Raw genomic sequence first — 23,745 nt, forward strand, 5'->3', positions numbered from 1 at the left:
TTTGTGGGTCCATTTCTGGGTTCTCTATTCTATTCCATTGATCTATGTGTCTGTTTTGGTGCCAATACCATACTGTCTTAATGATTACAGCTTTGTAATACAGCTTAAAGTCCAGAATTATGATGCCTCCAACTTTGGTTTTCTTTGCTGTATGGGATCTTTTGTGGTTCCATAAAATTTTAGGATTATTTGTTCTAGCTCTGTGAAGAATTCTGCTGTTATTTTGATAGGTATTGCATTGAATATGTAGATTGCTTTCGGTAGTATTGACATTTTAACAATATTTGTTCTTCCAGTCCATGAGCATGGAATGTTTTTCCATTTCTTTTGGAGATTCACAGTGAATATTAGCATATCAAAGGCTCTGAGAATCCTGCAGTGATGAAATGTGATTAACTTGGTTTAACCCAGTATTTCCCACGTATATGTGACCAGATTCTCCAGATTTCACATATATCAATAAAATTTTCTTAGAATGTTAGTTTTCCATGGAACATAGTCTAGGAAAACATTGATCTAATACAACTTTCTCAAGGCAAGAGATGATTAAATTAAGCTCCAGAAAAGTGAAGTAACTGAAAAGACCACAAGTGAGTTTGTAGAAGAGTCAGTAGCACATCCCCAAGTCTCATCTTCCAAACCAATGCTCCCTCACTATATTACTAGTATCAAATCATATTATAGCATGAAATTGTATGCTTTGGATTTTTATTCTGTACCTACTAAATGTCTTAGACATTGAAATCATTTGAGCAGTAATTTGCTTTGGGAGGAATATATTATAGGCACAAAATAAAGCCACATTTTAATCCAATAAAGAATCTCTACACTCACACAAAAAGAAATTAATCAGGAAGCTGTATAGTCTCTATGGATTAGAATTCATATTACCAAGTTGAATTTATAGAAATCTAAAGTTCTGGGATACCCTATGGACAAGGTGGTTAAGAAAAATAAATTTAGTATATTATACAAGTAGGGACAAACAGAAAATAAATAAATATGTAAATCTCTTCCAGGATCCACTATACAGTATTTGTTCCCATATCAGAACAAATACAAAAAACAAAAACAAAAGCAAAAGCATATTTTTGTCTAAAGAGATCTCAGCTGGACCTATCATTTGTAGCAGGTACTATTGATTGCCTATTCAGTACCTTCCTCTTTCATTTTTCCTTCCTGATTTGGTCAGAGTGCAAGCCATGTATTCAGGAAAGGTGAGTTCTTCCCCCATTTCCAAAAGATAATCCATGATTTGTCTATGCCAATACTGATCATTCTCACTGCATTTGTCAGTGGATGAATAGTGAGAATATAACCAATATTTAAGGAAAGTATACTGGGGTTTCTGGAGAAGACTTTTGCCCCTGGGGTGGGTTAGGACCACTTCTCATACCTTCCTATATTCCTGTAATGAGGAAGTGATGTCTGGAACCACTGAAACCATCTTGACACCATAATGAATAAGCCTAAGAATAAAAGCTAGTATGGTGAGGTTGGCAGAACAGGAGGTTCTCAGGAAAGGCAGGTGTTCTCCCTTCACACAGTGCTTCCTGTTTTTTCTTCTCTTTTCCTTACAATCCTCCAAACCATGCACCCTGAATCAATCTCTCCCTACCTTCTTTCTGTGTCTGCCTTCACTTCTAGAAACCAATAGTTTTCCAAACATCTTCATTGTCACCTCAATGCAAATGTTTAAACACTTAAGGTCACAAATTTGCTACATATACCAACATCCACCACTTCTCTAACCTCTTAGGCTGGAGTTCTTTCCCCTCTTCTCACATATCAGCGCCTTTTGGAAAGAGTATTTTAATGAAAGCAACAATGACAGATCTACAGTTTTACTGAAGGCCACCCTACTTCCATAAGACTCTTAGATCTCTTTTTATCACTGAATTGCTTAGTAGTACATGTATTAGTGTTCAAAAACTATTTTTTATTAATTTACAAAAAAGTAGGCTCAATTAATTTATTCCAAAGGAAAGAAAAAGGTCAGGAAAAGACAATAGGTTAACTGAAATGAGCTGCCTAAATAAAATGATAGAAATAAGTTCTATTGATGCAAGGGTATTTCAACAACGATTTCAGAACTGACATGTTGATAATACGAAGACCTTAGTTACAACATCTCATATTTGTTTAGTGCTTCATGAGTTACAAACAGCCTATATCTATTACCTCATCTGAGCATTCTCTATATGATATATCACTTTTAGGTATAACAAGTTCGTACAATGATATTGGTACACAATTTGAGAGACACCATATGATCAGAGTTCACTCACAAACACATATTTCAATTAAGTGGATTTGAAGCTTTGAAAACAAAAAAAGGAAAAAAAATGAAAATGAAAAATAAATTCTCCAGAATGGAGTCTAATATATTAGGCAGGCCAGATGTAGGACACTATACTTACTTCTGCATGTTGTATTTTAAAAGGGACATTGTCAAAATAATGTATCCAGACAACGGCAACCAAGATGATGTCTGGAAATTATCTTAAATGAAAAATGTAAGAACTGGAAATGTTTAGCCTATAAAACAAAAAATTTCAGAGAAGACATCATAGACATCTTTAAATTCAAGGGCTATCAAGAAAAAAGTGGCAAGTTTCTTCCCCTCATGGTTCTCACAGTAGAACTAGTGTCAATGAGCAGAAGTTAAAAAGGCAAAGTGATCAACATAAGAACATAGAGGATTTTCTAACATCCATCTCTTCCACTGTTCTCCAATCTTCCAGGCTATTCAACACAAAGATGAAATCTTCTAAAATCTAAATTTGTCTAGTAATAGACTGGACTACCTGCGAATTAGAAATACCTGAAGAGTTTCTGATACCCTTCCTCAGGAATTATGTAAGAGAGATTCTTATATTGGCAGGATGAGCCAAATAACTAACTTCCATAAACCCTTCCAACTTAAAGACTCAAGGATTGCATGTTCTGAGAGCAGCCCCACTCAATTTATTTGTGTAACCAACTTATCTTTCAAAGTAGTGAGGTAACGAAATATATAATTTGCAAAACATGTGGGTAAACAACTAAAATCTAACCTACAGGTATTGGCATTGATCAACCCTAGATGATCATCCCTAGAACCTAGAACAATACCAGGCACAGAGTAGGAGCTCAATAATATTTATGATTTAATGAATAATGTAACTATCTAAAAGTCAGGTAATTCTGACAGGTTTCCAAACATTTTCAACACAAGTTAGCTCTCTGAGCTTCAGTAACAACCTGATAAGGCAGGGTAGGCGGGTTAGTATGCCCATTTTATACATCTTATCTTATTGCCCTCCCTCAAGAATGCTCTTCAGTTAACATTATGTTTTTAGGTTTCATCAAAATTGTTAAAAGAAAAACCCATCACAAGAACATCTTGTGCAAAATCATGATTGAAACTATCACTGTCCATCATACCCATCATATAAGAAACAACATTATAAATTCCTTCTGCAATTAATGACAAGAAAGTTTGCCTTGCCATACTGGTTTGTCTGTTCTGCCCTCCCTCCCTTCCTCCTTTCCTTTTTTTTTTTTTTTTCCTTTTTTTTCTTTTCTAAATAAGATAATGGGGACTCTATAAACAAACATGGTTCTTTTTCCTCAGAAGTTGCCAGAAAGTTCAGTCAACCTTGTGGCTCTAACTTTGACGTCCCAAATTCCTAACACAAATCTTTCCAACATTATAACAAATCAGGACTTAGAAACTTTTTTGTTTTTAAAGCAATGGAATTTTTGGTTTGAAAATATTACTTGGAATTTTGATACATAAAACAGATAGAAGTACAGCTATTAAGAACAGAGCTTAGAGCCCTTCCAACTAAGCCTCCTTCAAAAACCCTCTACCCACAGGTGACCCTAGATCCCAATGGTCATCATTTGAAAACTACTGCTCTATAATATTTTAAATTATTTTAGCTGCCTTGTTTCATGCATTTTTATTATAAACCCTATGAAAATGTTTCAGTATTAGGCACATGAAAACTGTGTGTATTCCCATATATGCTTACACATGAGAAAATGGAAATGTTAGACATTAACAATAGGTAGCCAATGGGTGGAGCTGAGATTATAACCCAAAATTGACTTTAGACTCAAGCAATTCCTAGGTTTAAACCTCAGCTTTTCACTGTGTAAGGTTAAGAGTTATTTAATCCATCTTAGCTAAAATTTACACATATATAAAAATGGTTACAATAATATCTATCTTACAACCTTGTTTTGAGAATTAAATGAAATAAAGTGTATAAATAACTCTACACAATACCTGACTACATAATAGGTACTTATTATTATCTTCATTATTTTTTGACTCCTATCCCTTTGGTCCGGTCAATATGTTATGCCAATAGGAATTTTTTTAAAAGGCTGGGGAGGGACAGGGTAGGAGATACTAAGTCTGGAACCTGGAAGCCACAGGGATAACATAGATTACTGGAAAGCAAGTGCAGGATAAGACTGACCAAGAGAGAGTTATTAGCCTAGTATTCATTAATAATGTTGAGGGAAAAGTATAATTGTCAAATTTTGTTAACAAAAGAAACTAGGTCATCATAAAAGGCTGAAAATGAGGCAGACTTAGAGTAGTACTTAAAGATTTTGTCACCTACCCAATCACCATCAAACCCAATAGATAAGGGAAAGTTTTTACTTTCTTGAGCCTTGTTCTATCCCAGCCATTTTACTTTCAAGGAAACACATTAAATTGCTTGTATGTGAAGAATTAAAACTCAACAGAGCCATTGGGGAAAACATTGAAGAGCATTTGTTGGCCCAGCCCGGCAAAACTGTCCTCCAGATCCTCTATCAGACCCCTACAACAGGAAATCTTTTAAAGTAATGTTTTAGCTCTACCACTGACATCTACCTATAAACTAATATGATGTTTGGCATGGAAGATTGTTTATTTGGATGTGCGAAAGTTCTGGCTGTTAACTTGGAGAGAAAAGTTATTACTCTACCTCCCTTCAGAGACCATCCAAACACTTGTCTGACAGGGTGAATACCTATTACACACAAAAGTGGGGCTGAGCCAGACTTCCGCAAAACTAAGTAGGTGAACTTCTAACACTTTATTTCCACCTTTTTTGTCTGGGAGCCCCATCTAGCCTCAGATGTCCCAGTACTAAATCCAGGTACCTAGCTGAACTTTTTGCCAGGATTTTGCTATTATCTAATTGTCATCTGACACCCCTTTTCCCTTTCCCTTATCTTTTCAAGCAGGTTATAGCTGCTAAGTGTTCACAGGAACATTTAAATTTTAATTGGTATTTAAAGAATATTGCCAAAATTCTTCAGAACTTAAAGGAATAAAACCCAACTGACAGAATTTGAGGTTCCATGGTGGGTCTGAGGGAAATGTTTATAAGGTCGCACAAGTTAATCACCCCATTGGTGACCATCTACTACCCTTATATTCAAGACTGACCTGGAAAGAAATAGTCATCTCCCTAGAGATACCTAGGAGAAGGAAATTATAATAAATAGATGACAGATAGATAGACAGACAGATGGATAGATACAGATATATAGATATATAGATATACATGTAATATATACTATATATTGATACTATAGATAGTAAATACTATGTGTGTTGTGTAAGTACATAGTATATTTAGGGTGGTGTATTTATTTACACATATATAGTATATATAGACATATATAGTACATACTATATATAATAGACAACATATATTGATAGCATATATAGTACATACACATATAGAGTATATACCATATGTATACTACATACATATATATGATTGATAAATTAGAGTATACATATATATATATAAATTAATGCACCCCAAGCCTCCTAAGTTTTTTTTTTTCTTTTTTTCTTCTTTTTCTTCTTCATGATAGACATATAATGTGCCAAGGTTGTAGCAAGGTTTGAGGGAGACACATGTCACAAAACAGCATGAACATCCAATCATCATGCTTATGAACTACAAATGAATCCAAGCCCTGTGAGTTTTTTAAAAATATTTATGAAGCTTATTTTGCAGGTCACACAATCCTTACAAATGTTTCCATAATTGTATCTTGGCTGGCTGCAGAGTCACTCAGCATTATTAATTAAGAATGTTTTTGGACTAACAGCTCATTTCCAATAAGAATCTTCCACAGTAATGTAGTTAGGCAGCCAGGTGACCTCCAGAAAGCAGGTTCTTAAATTCCCATGAATATAGTTCATGAGGCTGAGCTGCCAGAAACAGCAAGTCACACATTCCATGACCTCCATCCACCCTTTTCTTTATCCTGAAGAGTATAGGATACTTCACAAGGTACATACACAGGCTAAATACCCAAGGGATGATTGCAACATTGACAAGTTCAAATCATTTAAATCCGGAAAAGGAGTTGCCTTGGTATAGAAAGATATGGGATCATACGGAGAATTGGGAAGAATTAAATTAAAAAAACAGAATATGAAGAGGAAAGTAAACCAGGCATTTAGAAGACTAGGGGGGAAAAAGGTGGAATTCAAATACTTCATGTATAACTATTATAACAAGATGACAGAGGGTATTTTTTAAAAGCCTTAAAGTGGAGACACTCAGGCCAAAACATCTGTGGAATTGAAAAAAAGAAAAGAAAAAGAAAAGCCCTTATGATTGCCAACATCTCCATTCTGCTTCCCTCCCTGTTCAGCACCAGCAATGAGCAATACATTAAAAAGGTGTTTAGACTGTCAGTAAATGTGATTGATTTTTTTTCTATTCTGCTAAAAGCCTGCTACATGGTGGAACAAAAAGCAAATGCTTTCCTCATATCCAGGTCTGGGTGGAACTTTTACATTATTTTAACACCCATCAAGGGATAGCTTTGTCTCTCCATGGAGACAGGGAAAGCAATCCATGTCCACAAAAAGCTTTTTGGCCTTCCATTGTCCCCCTTTCCCTCCCGAACCCAATGGAATTTCACTCACGACTAGAAAACCTCACAATGGAAAATTAATACAAATGGTCTATCTATTTACTGGACCAAAATGGGATGAAGAAACATGAAAGCCTGGATTATCTTAGAACTGAGCTCTGTAGGATGGGAACAAAGCTGGGTGGAACTAATCAGTTCAGAATAAATGGGGCTGCACTTAGTGTTCTATTTTTCCATCCATCAAACTGACAGTCAGAATCACCAAGATAGAAATGATCATTCATTACTGAACTAGGAAAAGAAAGGCAGACATTGGAACCACATGCCAAAATTGAGGATCAGGTGTCTTTTAATTTAATGTGGACTGCAGATGGTAAAGTGATTATTATTAACTAGTTATATAATTGCTTACTTAGGGTTAAAGGTCACACCTCCACCTGTAACTTTGCCAGGAACAGAACTGTCAGAAAATGCAATTTCTTATAGAAAAGACAAAAGAGCCAGATGTAATTATAAATAGTTTTATAATGTAAATTCTATACTCAGATTTTACACTATGCAACTCTGTATTATCCTGCAAATCCACTAAATAACTGATAAGTTTCTGGAGGACTTAAGTCCAATATAAAAGATCTGTAACTAAATCTAAGCAACATCTCTCAAGGGCTTTTATAAACATCATAGTCATTATTTCCAGTTCACACGGTACAATTCATGGTTATGGTAATATTTTACTGTTTTTCTGAGTCCCTGTAAAGTCAAACTGCATGGGATAAAAAGTAAGGAAGGAGTTGTATTGGCTTGCTGTAATTCAATTTATTACTTTACTGTTAGAATGGAAATTGAATATAAGGAAGCTCTTACCTGGAGATTTTCTGGGGCAGGGAAAGTTTATGGTAGTGGTACCTTTTCTATGAATATTCTGTGTTTTTTGAGACTGAAGAACATCTGGAAAAAATGTGACTTATGGGAGGAAAAACTCTGCAAGGGATATGCATGCCCTATGATCTAAGTGATTATTAGGATCTAGGTTTATTTCCAAGATGTATGACTAGAATTTGTTCTATTAGAGGCTATTGTTGCTCTTCTCTATACTGTGTATTATATAGATAGAACTTGATCAAGACTCCTGCTACCTCAGGATTTTGGGGGGAGGAAGAAAAAAGAAAATTATTAACCATCAGGTCTGGAGCAGTTTAATAACTGAAGAAATAAAAAGTACCCAAAGGGTGAAGAAAAAAGTTTGTTCTATCTATTCTCCAATTAATAAGAAATAGATATTTTACTATCTATGTTGGGAAAAAAGGTAGAAGCCAAGATTATTACTGTTCATATTCTTGGAATAATTAAGCTTTTATTAATTTTAACCAGCCAACATAATAGTGTGTTCCCCATGCTGAACTTGGTAAGGCAGTAAAACACTTTCCTCACCAAACCCAGGCCGAGGTAACTTTCTTCCTAACTTCTGTAATATCTACCATACTACAACTGTCATTCGGCACATATAAAGGCCACCATCTCTGTCCGACTCACCTGTACAAAGAAAGCACAAGACACATCAGTGAGACTGCCACCTCCAAAGTTTCAGAAGGGAAAAGGAAAACACACGTTTCCTCTGCTCTTGAATGCCTGAAAATCTCAAGGGAAATGTTAAAAGCCTCACTCCCACTGGGATGCTGAGAGCAGAGCACAAGGCTACCGTGCTATGTCTAATTTTCCTCTTCCTGTCCAAATGCTCCTTCACCTCTGCCAATTCAATAGGTCTTTTATCCAGTCTGGAAATAGGCTGAGAATCCAGTTTATTCTGTTGGCATCTCCTGCTCAAATAGTCTCATTCTTGCTCCATATGGGATCTTCTTAAGTTAGAAGCTACAAATTTGGCATGTGCTGTTTATAACACTAAAGTAATTAATAACCAAGCTATAACTGCCAAATGGGGTACAACTGACCACTAAACTAGGAAGATGAAAACAGCTCATTAATCAAACTTCACATTTTATCACACCACAGATAATTGTATATTGACTGTCAACTTCAATGCCTTGAACACGGTAAAAGCCCAAGAAAGGCCTGTGATTTATAATTAATGAAACTATTTTAGACATTTTTGTTTTAAAGTTCATACTAGAGAGTTGTGATATCAATCTTTCCCAACAAAATACTGCTAACATCAGCAGTACATGGAAAGTTTCCACATCAAGGGAAGCTGTCTTTTAAAGACTTGTATTTTATTTAAACAGTGTGTATATACCCCAGTTTGACTTTTATGATAACCAGAAATCTCGGTAGCCCAAAGTAGATATTCTATTGAGCAACCTAGCTTAGTATATTCTGTTTCCAAGTGAATCTCCATGTATCCATCTCTGTATGCAGAAACAGTCAAGCCTCCTAAGGTCTGAAGGGGAAATTCTCTCCCTCTATCAGTGCCACATCAAGACAAGCAATCTTTTGGTACCTTTAGCATATCTGTTTCCAATGCTCTAACCCCACATTCTTATTCCCCATAATCTAACAGAGACAGTGTATAACTATTTGATCGGTTCTTCATATAGGCAGAAGAATACTCACTGGCCGCCAAAAGATACAAATCAGCTTGTCCTTTATAAATATAAAAATGATTGAAACCAACAGTGCTTTTATGGCTAGCCAAAGAAAAATACCCGTCAAAGAGAAATCTATTTCTATAGAACCTGGGTCAACTTTCTAAGTCTAAATGCATCTCAGTAATATAAAATTCTTTTCTACATCCATAGAAATTGATATTCATTACTCACCAAAAGCCAATAGATAACATGTGGTAAATGCATGAAAGAAACCAATGATTTCTTGCCAGCCACATGGTAGACACTCATAAATACTTTTTTATTAGTGGATTGTTATACTTTAAGCATTTCTTCCATGAAGTGATATATGCTATAGATTATTTTTTTTTCTTTTATGTTATGTAAGACCCATGAACCAGAAAATTTTGGTACACCCTAAAGATGTTTGCAGAGAGGAAAAATTTTTTTCTGTTATTTACAAACATTTTCTGATTTAATCATAAGCAGCATGGTTTGAGGCTCAGAACCAGTATGAAGCATCCAAATTTATTATGCTTTATCATCTTGGGTGATTATTTTGTTCTCACAGGCCCTTCTTGTAGCCTACAGACAAGAAGAACTAACTAACTAACTAAATAAATAAATAAATAAATATGTACCAATCTTTGTTATTTTTATCTTTAATTAGACCCAAAAATATGCATAACAAATGAAGGATTTTTATGGGGAAAAAACCACCAATATTCTGAGTGACTTAGAATGATAAACAGAACACATTTCTTCATTTTCTAGACAGAAAACAATGTCTCTCACATATGCATAACTACTTGCCAGAGATGTATGAAGATGCTATTGTATTTAATAAAATAATAAAATAGTTGCTAAAGAGCTTTACTACAGTCATAATAACTGTTTTCCACTATGGATTTTTTTAAAATAACAAAGAGTAAAAGTGTATGTGTGTATGCATGTGTCCAGCAGGGAATTCAAAAAATGGTCCTCGCACTCAAAAAGATTCAAATCATTGCTATGTGATTTGTGGCATAACTTCTGGGGGCACAACTTCTGTTGTGTACAATGATACCATGTATGGTGTCAACTATCTGCATCGTGATTAACAACTAGCACATGAATAAGACAGTCAACAGAATATGAAAAAGCTTCAACCTGAGCAAATATCAAAACATACATTTACATTCATAAGAGTGCTGCTCTCTTTTTAGTATTGCATAAATTGTAAGATGCTAGAATAGAATAGTAAAGGAGACTGACACAATCTCTTCCACTCGACATTTTAAGAGATTTAATAAGAGAAGAAATGAGAGGCTAGGTTAGGTGGAGCACTGGACGGTCATGCCTGGTGATTTTAAATGTGCTAAAGGGTGTTTTAAAGTCACCAACAAAGGTCAATGAAAACACATCGATCATTCCTTATTCTTAATGGACTATTAGTTTCATACTGAATTCAGAAACTTTATTAAACTGTATCCGAATTTCAAGTAAGGATTTTAATGAGATTTCTGGGGGGAAAAAAATGAAGTGTTATGTTCACTCGAGTAGTTCCAGAATGCAGAAAATATTGGCAAAGCAATTCTAAGGGCTTCTTGCCACTGAGTATTCAAAGGAAGAAGAGCCATCAGAGACGTTCTGAAGAGAGGGTTCAATTTTGATGAAGTAAAATTTATTTCAGGGACAGCAAATTCTCATGGGGAAGAGTCTGTAGTAGTTAAAAAGCAGTAACAAAACAAAATGAAAAATGGATTCTCCTTATGCACTCCTTATACCTTGTGCACATAGAAAGATCTACAAATGCTGGCATGTGGAAAAGGTATTAGACCCAGAAGAAAATGCCCCAGGTTTTCCTATTTGAATCCATCATTTGAATCCATATCTTTCACTCCATCAATCCTTTCTCATTTACAAAGGCCCCAGAAAAGCCCATCATTCAGCATGTACTATAGTTAATACTACCCTCCAAACTCAGTCTCTTACTCTTATTATAGTGAGGTCTGAGCCCAGCCCTCTGTGGTTAGAGACAGAAGCCATCATGTTAAAAAAAGAGATTAGTATCCACTGGTTAATTTTCATTCCTGTAGTAACTAGGAACTGTCTTTTGCTGTAAACTAGGCTTGTTATTATATACACATAAAAAGCATTCTTAGCCCCAGTTAATACTGTGATCAGTTTTAAGGGAACAGAACGTAAAATGCATATAGCTAAACAATATGTAAAATAACGCTGAGAAAAAAATTAAGTACATAATCAACAATCTTCCGTTGTTGCCATTTATCCCTACATGAAGATCAAAAAACACAAGTTTTATAGTTCTTTGCCATATGTCTTTTGTAGACAGACTCTTGCAGCTATAATCCTTGCCATTATTTTGACTTCATCACTTAACAGTGTCTGGCATGAGTGAATATTTTCATCCATCTGCTTGAACTGAATTCAAGCCCTGTCCTAAAGATAAACTTGAAAACTATATGAATGATATCCACTACTTATTACCATGTATTTTTAGTAAAAAGCCAGTCACCATCAAATCAACCTTTGCACCATATTGCTTCTTTCCTAGATTTCTCATCTAATATACATTATAACATAATAGTGTTTGCACCTTGAAACAGGAAGAATAATCTCTTTTTCAACTACCCAGTCTCCATCATAAGCAAAATTGGGGAAAAACAAAAATGAGTTGCCTTTCTAACTTTTATTTTGACATTTCTTTGATGTGAAATTGGGATTGAATATCCTCAGCCACCCAGGAAGTGAATATCAAGTTTGTTATTGAACTAAGGAGTGTTCCATGGTTTTCTTATGTCTATGACAGGGCCCTGCTGCAGTTAAACTTCTGCTAATGCACATTAACCAATGGTTTAACTGGTTGCTTGCATCATAACCAAGGTTTATTATTTTTGGCCTTAGTTAAAAAGAAGGAAAAAACCTTAGAACGTATAATCTGGGAAGGTTCATGTTATTTGAAGATTGGTGGGGCGCCTGGGTGGCTCAGTCGGTTAAGCGGCCGACTTCGGCTCAGGTCATGATCTCGCGGCTCGTGAGTTCGAGCCCCGCGTCGGGCTCTGTGCTGACAGCTCAGAGCCTGGAGCCTGTTTCAGATTCTGTGTCTCCCTCTCTCTCTCTGACCCTCCCCTGTTCATGCTCTGTCTCTCTCTGTCTCAAAAGTAAATAAACGTTAAAAAAAAAAAAAATTGAAGATTGGAGGCCAGGATACAAGAGTAACTTGATAATGAAAATAAAGTTTAAACAAATGAATTTATGCACATGTGAACCCAAAAAGTGGGAAAAAGTACAGAATAAACATGCACTCATTATAAAATGCCTATGCATGTGACAGTGAGCACGAGGGAGAGGGAGTGGTGGAAATGCTAAAAGTACATGTTGCTACTAAAGTAAATAGTGTTTATGACCCTATTCATAAGCCTTTAAAGACAGTTGTTAGCACTGGGCACCAAGTCAGGACCTGGCAGTAGAATAACTCTAACAGTCAATAAAAAACACAGTGAGAACAGGATATTAATTTATGCCTCCTGAGGATTACTGTATTCACAAATGATCATTTCAGCACAGCAATTTTTGGCCACCTTTCAGGAATGAAAGCACCATGAGACTAGTCTGAAACAGGAATAAAGGCAATATGCCACCTTGCAGGTAACAAACATGGAGCCCTTTCTTGGGAAAGCAAAAGGACCCTGAAAAAAACAGATTTTCTAAGAGTGTACAAAAGCAGTGTGAAAATGGAAGAGGAACTACAAGTTTTAGAGTGTCACATAAAATACATAAACCAAACAGGCCCAAAAGAACAAAATGGATGAGAAAATTTTACTCACTCATAAATCAGGAAAATCATAAACTCTTTCCTGTCTTCTTTAGAGTCCCTGGAGGTGAAAGGGAGGTCAAGAACCACAAATTTTTACATTTCCTTGCAGTGTATTTACTTCTGTGTGGATTCTACCAGGTATAATCCTAAGAACTCATAAAACCCAGGGCTAGTTACTGAAAAGGTAAAAATAGCAAACGTTTCTGATACCATTTGGGATTGCAAAACACAGAACTGCTACTACCTAATGTCTTTGAAAGTTAACAGCAGATCACCTGCAAGCATCACCTAAGCCCTAAAATGAGAGATTGCCCAGTCCACTGATGAGCACAAACTAAATTCCACCTTCTTCCCAACACTGGGCTGAGCACTATGAGAACTAGAGAAGCAACTACATGCATTCTTTGTGGTCTCTGTCCTCAAACAGCTTTACAGTAGCTGGAAATATACAATTAACACATGAAAAATAATTGGTTACAAAGCAAAATAGTGAATGATTAAGTCTCAGAAGAACTGGTGCAGAAGAAGGATATGAAATTCCACAGGAAGCTGATTAAGGCCTGGGACTAGGGAAAATTTTGTTGAAGTAAAGATAAAAATAATAGCTACAACTTATTAAGCATTTATTAGATGCCAGGCCCTATTCTGAGCACCACATTTGTATTATTTCATTTAATCCTCACAGCACTCACAAGGACAGTTATCCTATTCTGTACATGAAGAAACTGAGATACATAGAGGTTACATACTGAATTGTCACAAATCATTTAAGTTGAATCTGTTTTGGAATATCCTCTATTCATCTATTTGTCTATGCTTGTGCCAGTGTCACACTAATGTAATTATTATAATGTTGTTCAAGCTTATATACCTAAAAAACATAAAAACCAGGATCCAGAAAAAGATAGGCTCTAGAATCTCCTCTCTGAATCAGTTTATTATTTGGAATTTGAGGAAAGGAAGAATATGAAAAGATAAAGGAAAAAAGAGAAGGCCTTATAAGCAGATACTGTTTCTGTCAAGAAATCCTAGGATTGATCAGCCCTGCCTCCTTTTCTTCTATAGCTATCACTTGTAACTTTTGACCAATTTCTTCCTACTTTGGCCATCTGAAGAATACAAAATTGTCAGTTTTAGCACTAATTTTAGTTTTCAGAATTTTTTTAGCTGCTAATAAGCACAAAATCAGATTTAAAAAACAAAAAACAAAACAAAACAATACAAAAAACCTTTCCTGGTCCTCTTTCCTTTTGTCTTATTTAGACCCTGAAGAAAGACCAAGAATGTTAAGATCCCTTTGAATCCACAAAAGGAAGACTACTCCTCTTACACAAGAGTTCCTTAAAATCTTTCTAAGGGCTTTGAACTTTCGAGATTGAGGTGTGATTGGTGGATCAGGTAGGAATGTGGCTATAGCACTGGGCCTAGTGGAATACATTTTCAGTTTCTTAGGTCACCCTTTGTATTTGCAATCCCTGTTCCTTGCAGCTATGCTCTGAATTAGCATTGAGGCCAGCAGAAGAGCAAAGATTTGAGATGAAGATCAGAGGAAGCAGAACTGGAGGGGGGAAAAGAGGAAGAAAGATCCATGCCCTTTTCTCTTGTAGTTATCGAGTCTTGACACTTGCAGTCTTAACCTAGACAACTGCAGTTACGGTAAACATAACGAATATCTGAATAAGGAAGAAGAGCCTGGCAAATAACATATTCATTACAGTGGATAGCAAAGAGAAGGGAAAAAAGGAAAGATGACCATGGGGAGCAATGGACAGAATAAAACCACAAAAAATAATACATATATTTAACAAAAATGGCAAATATGAGAAAGTTAATGACCACAAATGCAGCCAACAAACTAAAGCAGACAATTCACACCCAAAGAGGTAGAGTTACTTGAAAATAAATATACATTTTTTCAAAAGAATAAATAAAATGTTTCTGGTTAAACATAGTGAATTAAACACATAATTTTAGCTTTCCTCCATCTCTTTAAAAAATATTCCTCTAAAAAATTCTTCTAAAAAATAAAAATTTCATTTTTTAAAAAGATATAAACCCACAAGAATAAGAAAAAAAGAAGAGGAGAGCACAGCAAATGATCCACATTAAGATTTTTGGAAGCTGGAAAACAGATAAAGCATGAACACTGAAAACATACTGAATGAGGCAGGAAGCTAACCACCCACAAGTGGTAGGCTGGGAGTGGGGGTAATAATGAAGCAGAGTCACACCATGGAGCCCCAGAGAGAATCAGGAACTGGATGCACCATGTGTATCTAAACATGGGAAAGCAGTGGTAAAGGAATCAATAACATATATATATATATATATATATATATATATATATATATATATATGATATATATTACATAATATATGTCATATATATTATATAATATATATTTATATCTTTATATATAATATATATATTTACAGAAAGAAAGAGAAAGAAAGAAAGGAAGAAAGAAAGAAAGGGAAAGAAAGAAAGAAAGAAAGAAAGAAAGAAAGAAAGAAAGAAAGAAAGAAAGAAAGAAAAAGAAAGATAGGTTGATATGGAGCTGGAAAGCTAGGAGACAGTCTCTACTTCCACACAGAAGTCGAAGACTGATTTTATAAGCAGATTGAAACTGAAAAACTTTAGTATAGACTCAGAGACATCCAGCATACATAAAGGCAGCAGTTCCATACTGAAAATAGGTTAAGTAAAAAACTACTATTCCCAGGTTCTTGCTTAAACCATTAAAAACTAGGTTATACTTCTAGGGCAGGAAATTAGACAATTCTTCTTTGGAATAACAAACCACTCCAAAGGAAATGCCTAAGTTCCTCTTAATATTAATAATCAAAGAAAAAGTATTTGCAAAAAATGACCAGCCTCTTTCTTGCCTGGTAATTCTATAATGAAGCACATTTTGACAAGCCCACTCCATATCTATGGAAACTTTTAGTGTCTTTCAGTAAAATATCAATGAACAGCCAAATATCATGTGACACTGAATAAAATTTATCAGATGAAACACCAACAAAAACAAATGGGAAAAAAAAGAAATACAGTAAAACCTTAGTTTGCATGCATAATTCATTCCACAAACATGCTTGTATTCCAAAGCACTTGTATATCAAAGCAAATTTCCCCATAAGAAATAATGGAAACTGAGATGATTCGTTGCACAACCAGAAATATTCATATAAAAATGATTATAATACTGTAATATAATACAAAATAATAAAGAAAATACATAATATAAAGAAAACTAAACAAATGAACCTGCACTTACCTTTGAAAACCTTTGTGGCTGGAGTGAGGAAGACAAGAGAGGAGGGTTTTTGTGTAGGATGACTTTCACTATCACTAACAGGATCACTGCTATGTATTGGCTCAATGGAATCTTTTTCTGCATGGGGGCCATTGTATATGTTCACAGGGATGCTGACTACCTTACAGTATTAATAAACTCTTGTCATATACTGTATTTAATGTAACTGGCAATAAGGCAGCAAAGGAAAGGGTTTATATCTACAGGCAGCCTGACCTAGAATGAAGCAAAGCATTCCTAAGTTCACTCTTATATGGAAAAGCAAAGGACTGTTCATAGGTGCTTTGAAGTGAAAAAAAATACACTAGTGCCAGTTGTGGGCACCTTCCAACAGTCTGAAAAATCACTGATTTCTGCCAAATACCACAGTCTGAGACTCAGCATCCAAGCATGGGAAACAATCATGCCCAATCTTGCAGAAGAGAGAGAGAGAGAGAGAACCATTGGCTCAGTTGTGATCATGCGATGTTCAGCATCAAGCACTACTCATATTTCAAGACATCACTCATTTATCAAGGTAAAATTTATTAGAAATGTTTGCTCGTCTTGCAGAACACTCTCAGAACAAGTTACTCGCAATCCAAGGTTTTACTGTATATGAAAAACAGACAATATAGAGGGCAGGAGACTTAAAAAAATATTCTATGGTTAACTTCCTCAGATATATAAGAAAAAATATTGCATATATGAAATAAGAATAAAATGTTATAACAAGAAACTTTCAGAGAATTTTTTAAAAGACCTCTTTCAAACATCATAGAAACAGGATTTTAGAAGGGTTAGAAGATAAAGTTAGGAACTCTCCCCCAAAAAAGAAGAAAAATACAAATTTTATCTAAGGGATCAGACCAGATGGTCCAGAAAAAAAGAGAACAGAGAGAGTGGAGATAAGGTGGTTGTCAAAGAAATAATATAAGAAACTTTCTCAAAAGGACATTAGTTTTCACATGGAATGAACCCACTTTGTATACAACACAATGACTAAAAATAGGTTCATAGAAAATATATCAAACTTGGTCTCTGAGTACTATGGATTAAGAAAAGTACTAAAAGCTTGGGAAGAGAAAAACAGATATCATATTTAAAAAATCAGAAATAATAATGGTTTCCAACTTCCTACTTCAAGACTAAAAACTTGAAAAACTTAAATTAGTACTTCAAACTAAGAGGGAAATTATTTCAAATCTAGAATTCTACATCTGAATGTAAGCCTAGAATTTATTTCCAGACATATATTTTTTTCAAAAATTTTACTTTGCACCTGCCCTCTGAGGCTACTGGGTTATGTAATTCAGCAAAACAAAAAAGGAAACAAACAAACAAAAAAGGAATACATGGGATCCAAGAAGTAAGAAAATCAACACAGAAGTCCTGGGAAGACAGTTTGTGTAACAATGCTAGAAGGCAATCAAACCCAGATTGGAACAGGTGGATCTAGGAGGAATATCTCCCAGAAATACAGATTCTTGATCTGTTACTAAGTATCTGAATTACTAAGAGTTCAGGAATAAACTTGGATAATGATGAATTCAGTGAGGAATTCAAGACAAGAAGTAAAAAAATAACACCCCCCCCCCAAAAAAAAAGCCTGTATGGAGAAAACAAAAAAATTTTAAATGAAGGAAACATACACACTACATGATTCAGGAATGAATAATCTTTATATACTCTTAGTAAACACTAAATTTTGTGTTATTGAAAGGAATAGGAAAGCGGAACCTTCACCTTTTTCATGTTCCATAGAAGAGAGACTACAAAGAATATGTAAAATTAAGAGAGAGCAATATAAACATGTTATTTAGAAACACAGAAGTAAATAATAGAAACATCTAGAATATTGGAAAATAGTTGCCACTAGGAAAAAGGAACCAGAAGTGGAGAGGGGTGTAATAGAAGGCTACTGATCTTTATGATAAGCCTTATAGAATTATTTCACTTTTAAAATTATTCATTTGATCCATTATTTCATATGTGTTTGATAAAAATTAATTTAAAATATAAAAACAAAGGCAAGATTAGCATTCATGAAACAGGACAGAGAATTAGGCACAAATAGATTATAAAAAATGTAATCATGAAATAAAAAGTCAATATATGGGTGAATTAGTAGACTAAGTATAACTGCAAAGAGATTTAGGGTATTGAAAAATAAAATAAAGAAATTTCCCAGGATGCAGCACTGAGATTTGAAGAAGGAAAAAGGTGAAAGTGAATATATATGAAGGGTAGAAGGAAAAGTTCCAACATACATCCAAAAGGAGTTCCAGAAATATAAAAAATAGAGAATGGAAGAGAAGCAGCACATCAACAGCACCAAGAGAGTTTATAACTACAAACTGCAGATCTACTGTATCAGAAAATCCATTGTTGGAACCAAGGCATCTACATCATTCTACAGTTTTACAGATAATTCTAGTGAGCAATAAAGATTAAGAAATACTGCTTGAAATCATGTTGAACAATCCACCTAATTAATTCCCCCTGGACCTTAATTAGTGAAAGAACACTGGACTAGGAGTTAAGAATATCAGATTGGTATCCCACCCTGGACCACAAATGAGCCATATGACCTTGAACAAGTCCCTGTTAATCTTCTGGGAACTTTAGTTTCCTCACAGTAAAGTGTAGTAACCAACACACCTCCAATCTCACAAGCTTGGGATGATTAAATACTCACATGTAATGACACAGGCAATGGGTTAAATGCTTAATGCACAGTCTTCTTGAAACTTCACAACAGTTTTATAACATAGAACTATATTATCAGCCTCATTTTATAAATGAAGTAGAGAGGCCTAATGCTTTCAAGAACTTGCATGTGAAAGTTACTAGTATTAAGTTACCTGAATTTATTTCTCCAGTAATTCACTCTTGTATATTAGGGCCTATACAGAATAAGGAATTTAATTATCTTAATAATTTCCTCCATTCTAGAAAATTACTATAACCCTGTTACAAAAATTAGTTCAGTAAGCTCACATTTTCTAAGGAAAATTATTATTAGCCTGAAGAAATCAATCTGCAAAAAATGTGAATCTCTCCTAAAAAAAAAAAAAATCTTGGAAACATGCCCTCGTCCTCACTTTCATACCAGTTAGTTAAAGGGGTGCTGCTCAACGAGTGGAGAGGCCAAGTGCAAAAATGCCCTTTGAGGACTGTTCTAAAGAGGGGAAAAAACCTGAACCTTTATGGAAATGTTTGCTCAGTTTGGTAATAAAATGTCTGTAACACTAGAGTGTTTGCCAACATAACTCTCCTCACACAATGACTGTGTGAGCAGTTTTTTAACTGAGTTACAATCAAACTGGCACCAGGGAAGAGCAATAACCATAAACTGAATTCTCAACAATATGTTTTCAGGCAAAGAGCTACATGACTATTTCCAGATTTGATTGCTATGATTCATAAATTCCAAAGGCCTCATGCTTCTCCATATCACAATGTAGTTAGGCTTCACTAGTCCCTGTGAAGAGAGATAGAGAATTAATTGCTTACAAACCTTAGCAATAAAGCCATCAGTTTGGACCCAGCAAGAAATAAAGACAAGCTGGCACCTAAGCAGAACAGGTAGAAAGCAGAACAGGTTGGATGCAAGCCTGCCATCTATGTGCAGAAATACGCCTGTAGGAAGTCATTTTTGTGGCAGAGTATTGCAAAACAGAACATGCATACAGTATGATTATTCACATTTTTACCTAATGCAGGACTTATAAAGCCAACTGCTTCCAATGGACTCCACACTATAACAATTCTTTTCATCAACGCCAAGGGTAAAACGAGCCAATAAAAAGCACAAATTTCAATGCTGGCAAACATCATTGTTTCTAAAGTTTGTCTCCTTCAGAAGTTTAGGTGAGCTTTCTCTGAATTTTCTGTAGCTTAATGGAAAGGTCAAGTTAGTGGAATTATCTGAGACTCATTCTAGATAACTGTCAAAGAAAAACTAAACAGTTTTCAAATGTGAGGAGAAACTTAAGAGGGGGCACGTACACATGAGTACGTCTATGGCCCGCAGATCTGAAGTGTGCATGGAACAAGAGGTGCAGTTGTTCAGACAAGTTGGACAGTTAGATGCTATTTAATGGGTTTTACCAGTAATGACAGTTGCAGAGGTCATTGAAAAACCTTACTCTAGAACATTTTGAGTGGGAGGAAAATAAATGAATGGAGAATTATTAAAATCAATGACATTCTTGACTTGACCCTGAAACCTGAACTAACTCAAGAGAAACAGTGAAAAGAAGCTGGAACTAAGAATCTAAAAGCACCATCTTAGCCTTAGTAAAACAAAAGCCAAAGAAAGGATTAATAACAATGTAGCCTCCATGTTCTGGGTGAATACTCTGTGCCAAGTGCATTGAGAAGTTCTTTCTGGGCATTTTTAGCTTAACTTAATCCTATCCACAACATTATTAATTCCATTTTACAGAGGCACCTATTTAGGCTCAGAGAGATTAACTAAATTGCCAAGGTCACAAGGCTTGTAAGGGAGGAGCTAGGATATGAACATAGATCAGTGTGACTCCAACATATGTCATTTAATGATCCCTGAGAGTGGGGCACCTGGGTGGCTCAGTCGGTTAAGCGGCCGACTTCAGCTCAGGTCATGATCTCGCAGTCCGTGAGCTCGAGCCCCACATCGGGCTCTGTGCTGACCGCTCAGAGCCTGAAGCCTGTTTCAGATTCTGTGTCTCCCTCTCTCTCTGATCCTCCCCCGTTCATGCTCTGTCTCTCTCTGTCTCAAAAATAAATAAACGTTAAAAAAAATTTTTTTTTTTAAAAATGATCCCTGAGAGTTTCAAAAATTCATTATTTTATTTACCAATTTTTTTCAAAGATCAATTCTCATTCTAAAAAGTTCCAAATAAGATTCAGATAGCCATCCAATTGTATGAAACAAATACGGACAACAATACAAGAATAAATTCAATCAGAGACAACATGTATTCTGTACATATTCTGTAACAAAACATGCTCAGTTAGCCTCTCTCACCAAGAAAGGAATGGCACCCTCCAGTCTGTGCTATTGTTGAACAGTTCAAATTACTACTAAATTCTCAAGACTGAGTTGAAACCCTCCCTTCAGTTTCCATTCATAGATACCACTGGACTCTTCTGTCATACATGGAAATAAGCTGAATCTCTTCTCCACATTCTTAGAGACAGATATCATGTTACTTCTCTATCTTCTCTTTAGGTAAAACAGCCTCAATTTCTTCAATCATCCTTCATAATATCAGACGCTTAATGACCCTTGACCCTCCTGTTTTCATCTAAACTCATTTTTCTTTTTTTTTTTTTTAATTTTTTTTAACGTTTATTTATTTTTGAGACAGAGAGACAGCATGACTGGGGGAGGAGCAGAGAGAGACGGAGACACAGAATCGGAAGCAGGCTCCAGGCTCTGAGCCATCAGCCCAGAGCCCGATGTGGGGCTCGAACTCACAGACCGTGAGATCGTGACCTGAGCTGAGCTCAGTCGGACACTTAACCGACTGAGCCACCCAGGCACCCCTAAACTCATTTTTCTTTATGAGTATCATTCCAAGTATGGTACCAAATCTGAACAGATACCTCTGGAATGGTTTAACAGGAAGTACAGTGGAACAACTATGGACCAATTTTGCTATGGATGTTATTACTCTAACCTGAAATCACTGTAGCTTTTTGGCTGTCATATAACACTACTGGCTCATTCATATTGAGCCTTCAGTTCTTCTTGCACACACCCTCATTCTAGGCAAGCAAATTTGAGGTTGTAAATATAAAACCCTATAGTTATCTCAATGGATTTTTTTTTCCTTATAAAACTTCATTAAATCCTAAACTGTCAGGATTGATTTGAGTTATTCTAAGCCAAAGAGTGATACAGATGCAAGACCCTACAGAGTTGTTTTTCCCCCACTACCATTTTGACCAGCAGTATTCTAAATGATAGCTACTTTGTCAACCTAGGTCCCAGAGTGAGGACAACAATGTTGTCAAAGCCCTCTGGTGACCCATGGTGGACACGCAGTGGGAGCAAGAAATATTCCTTTGTTACTTAAACCATTCTGATTTTGGAGTGGCTTGTTACTACAATCTGGTCCAGCCTGGTGAATAAAAGAGTTTTGCAACATAGCATCTGACTCCCTAGGTACCAGATGGTAGTTCCAGCAGCCTATCTCTGATTATCATTTAAAAAGCTAAAAGACAAAGATTTCCTTGCTTACTCAATGTTACTAGGAAAGAGCTCTTCAGAATTCTTCCCCATCTGTGAAATTGACCATTACCACCACTGTATAAACACACACACACACACACACACACACACACACACACACACACACACACACATCTTTCTCAGGTTCTTTTTTTTCCATTCAAAAACAAAATTCTGCCAAGGAGACCAGTTACAAAGTCCAAAGACTCTTTCACTCTAGGACTGGTACACTGATTCCCAAGATGGAGGCATGCAATTCTTGTCCAAAGGACCACAGATACAGCATCATGCAGATATCCAGATATTCAGCTTAGTTGTATATGCCATGTCCTTTTGTTTTCAAAATGCCATCAGCACACTACAAAGAATCCTGTGTTGTTTTCTTTGGTGGGTGGTTAGGGTAAGATTATGTCATTGGAAAAGGGAGGAAAAAGTTAAAATAAAAATTATAGATGGAATTTCCAATATGTGACAAGAGGAATATGACCTTCAATAAAATAGCCAGTCTGGGAAGATACTGGAATAGTAATTTATTATTTATCTCAGGAACCACAGATGTACTACTTCAGCTCATATTAATCGATTCTGTACTCATACAGATTCGATTGCACAGATTGTACTCTGTACAACCAGTGATTGTATGACATAGTATGTAACTTAATAACTACTCACTGTTTTCTCAGAATCTCTTTTATTTTCCTAATTAGATTGTAAATAAATAGCAAAAATATCCTAAATTTCATTTAACCCAACTACATATCCCAGCCATACTGAGTCCATATAGACTGTTCTTATGCCAATACCATACTGTTTTTGATGACTATAGCTTTATAGTATTTCTCAAAATCAGGAAATGTGATGCCTTCTGCTTTGTTCTCCTTTCTCAAGATTTCTTTGGGTATTTGGAGTCTTTTGTAGTTCCATATAAATTTTAGGAATGTTTTTTCTATGTCT

The 23,745-nt window shown here is 35.5% G+C and overlaps 1 long non-coding RNA gene and 1 other non-coding gene across 2 annotated transcripts in view; both read right to left on the reverse strand.

Moving 5' to 3' along the window:
• Positions 1 to 23,745, reverse strand: part of LOC109267735 (uncharacterized) — a 220,041-nt gene that overhangs the window by 170,286 nt on the left and 26,010 nt on the right. The gene's annotated exons all lie outside the window — the stretch shown is intronic.
• On the reverse strand, positions 5,869 to 5,972 carry LOC128778483 (small nucleolar RNA U13). The gene has a single exon (XR_008424069.1). It is a non-coding gene; the product is annotated as a small nucleolar RNA U13 (small nucleolar RNA).

The sequence above is a fragment of the Panthera pardus genome, unplaced genomic scaffold (genome assembly GCF_024362965.1).
Source record: "Panthera pardus isolate Hobbes unplaced genomic scaffold, ASM2436296v1 HiC_scaffold_2, whole genome shotgun sequence".
NCBI classification, from domain to species: Eukaryota; Metazoa; Chordata; class Mammalia; order Carnivora; family Felidae; genus Panthera; species Panthera pardus.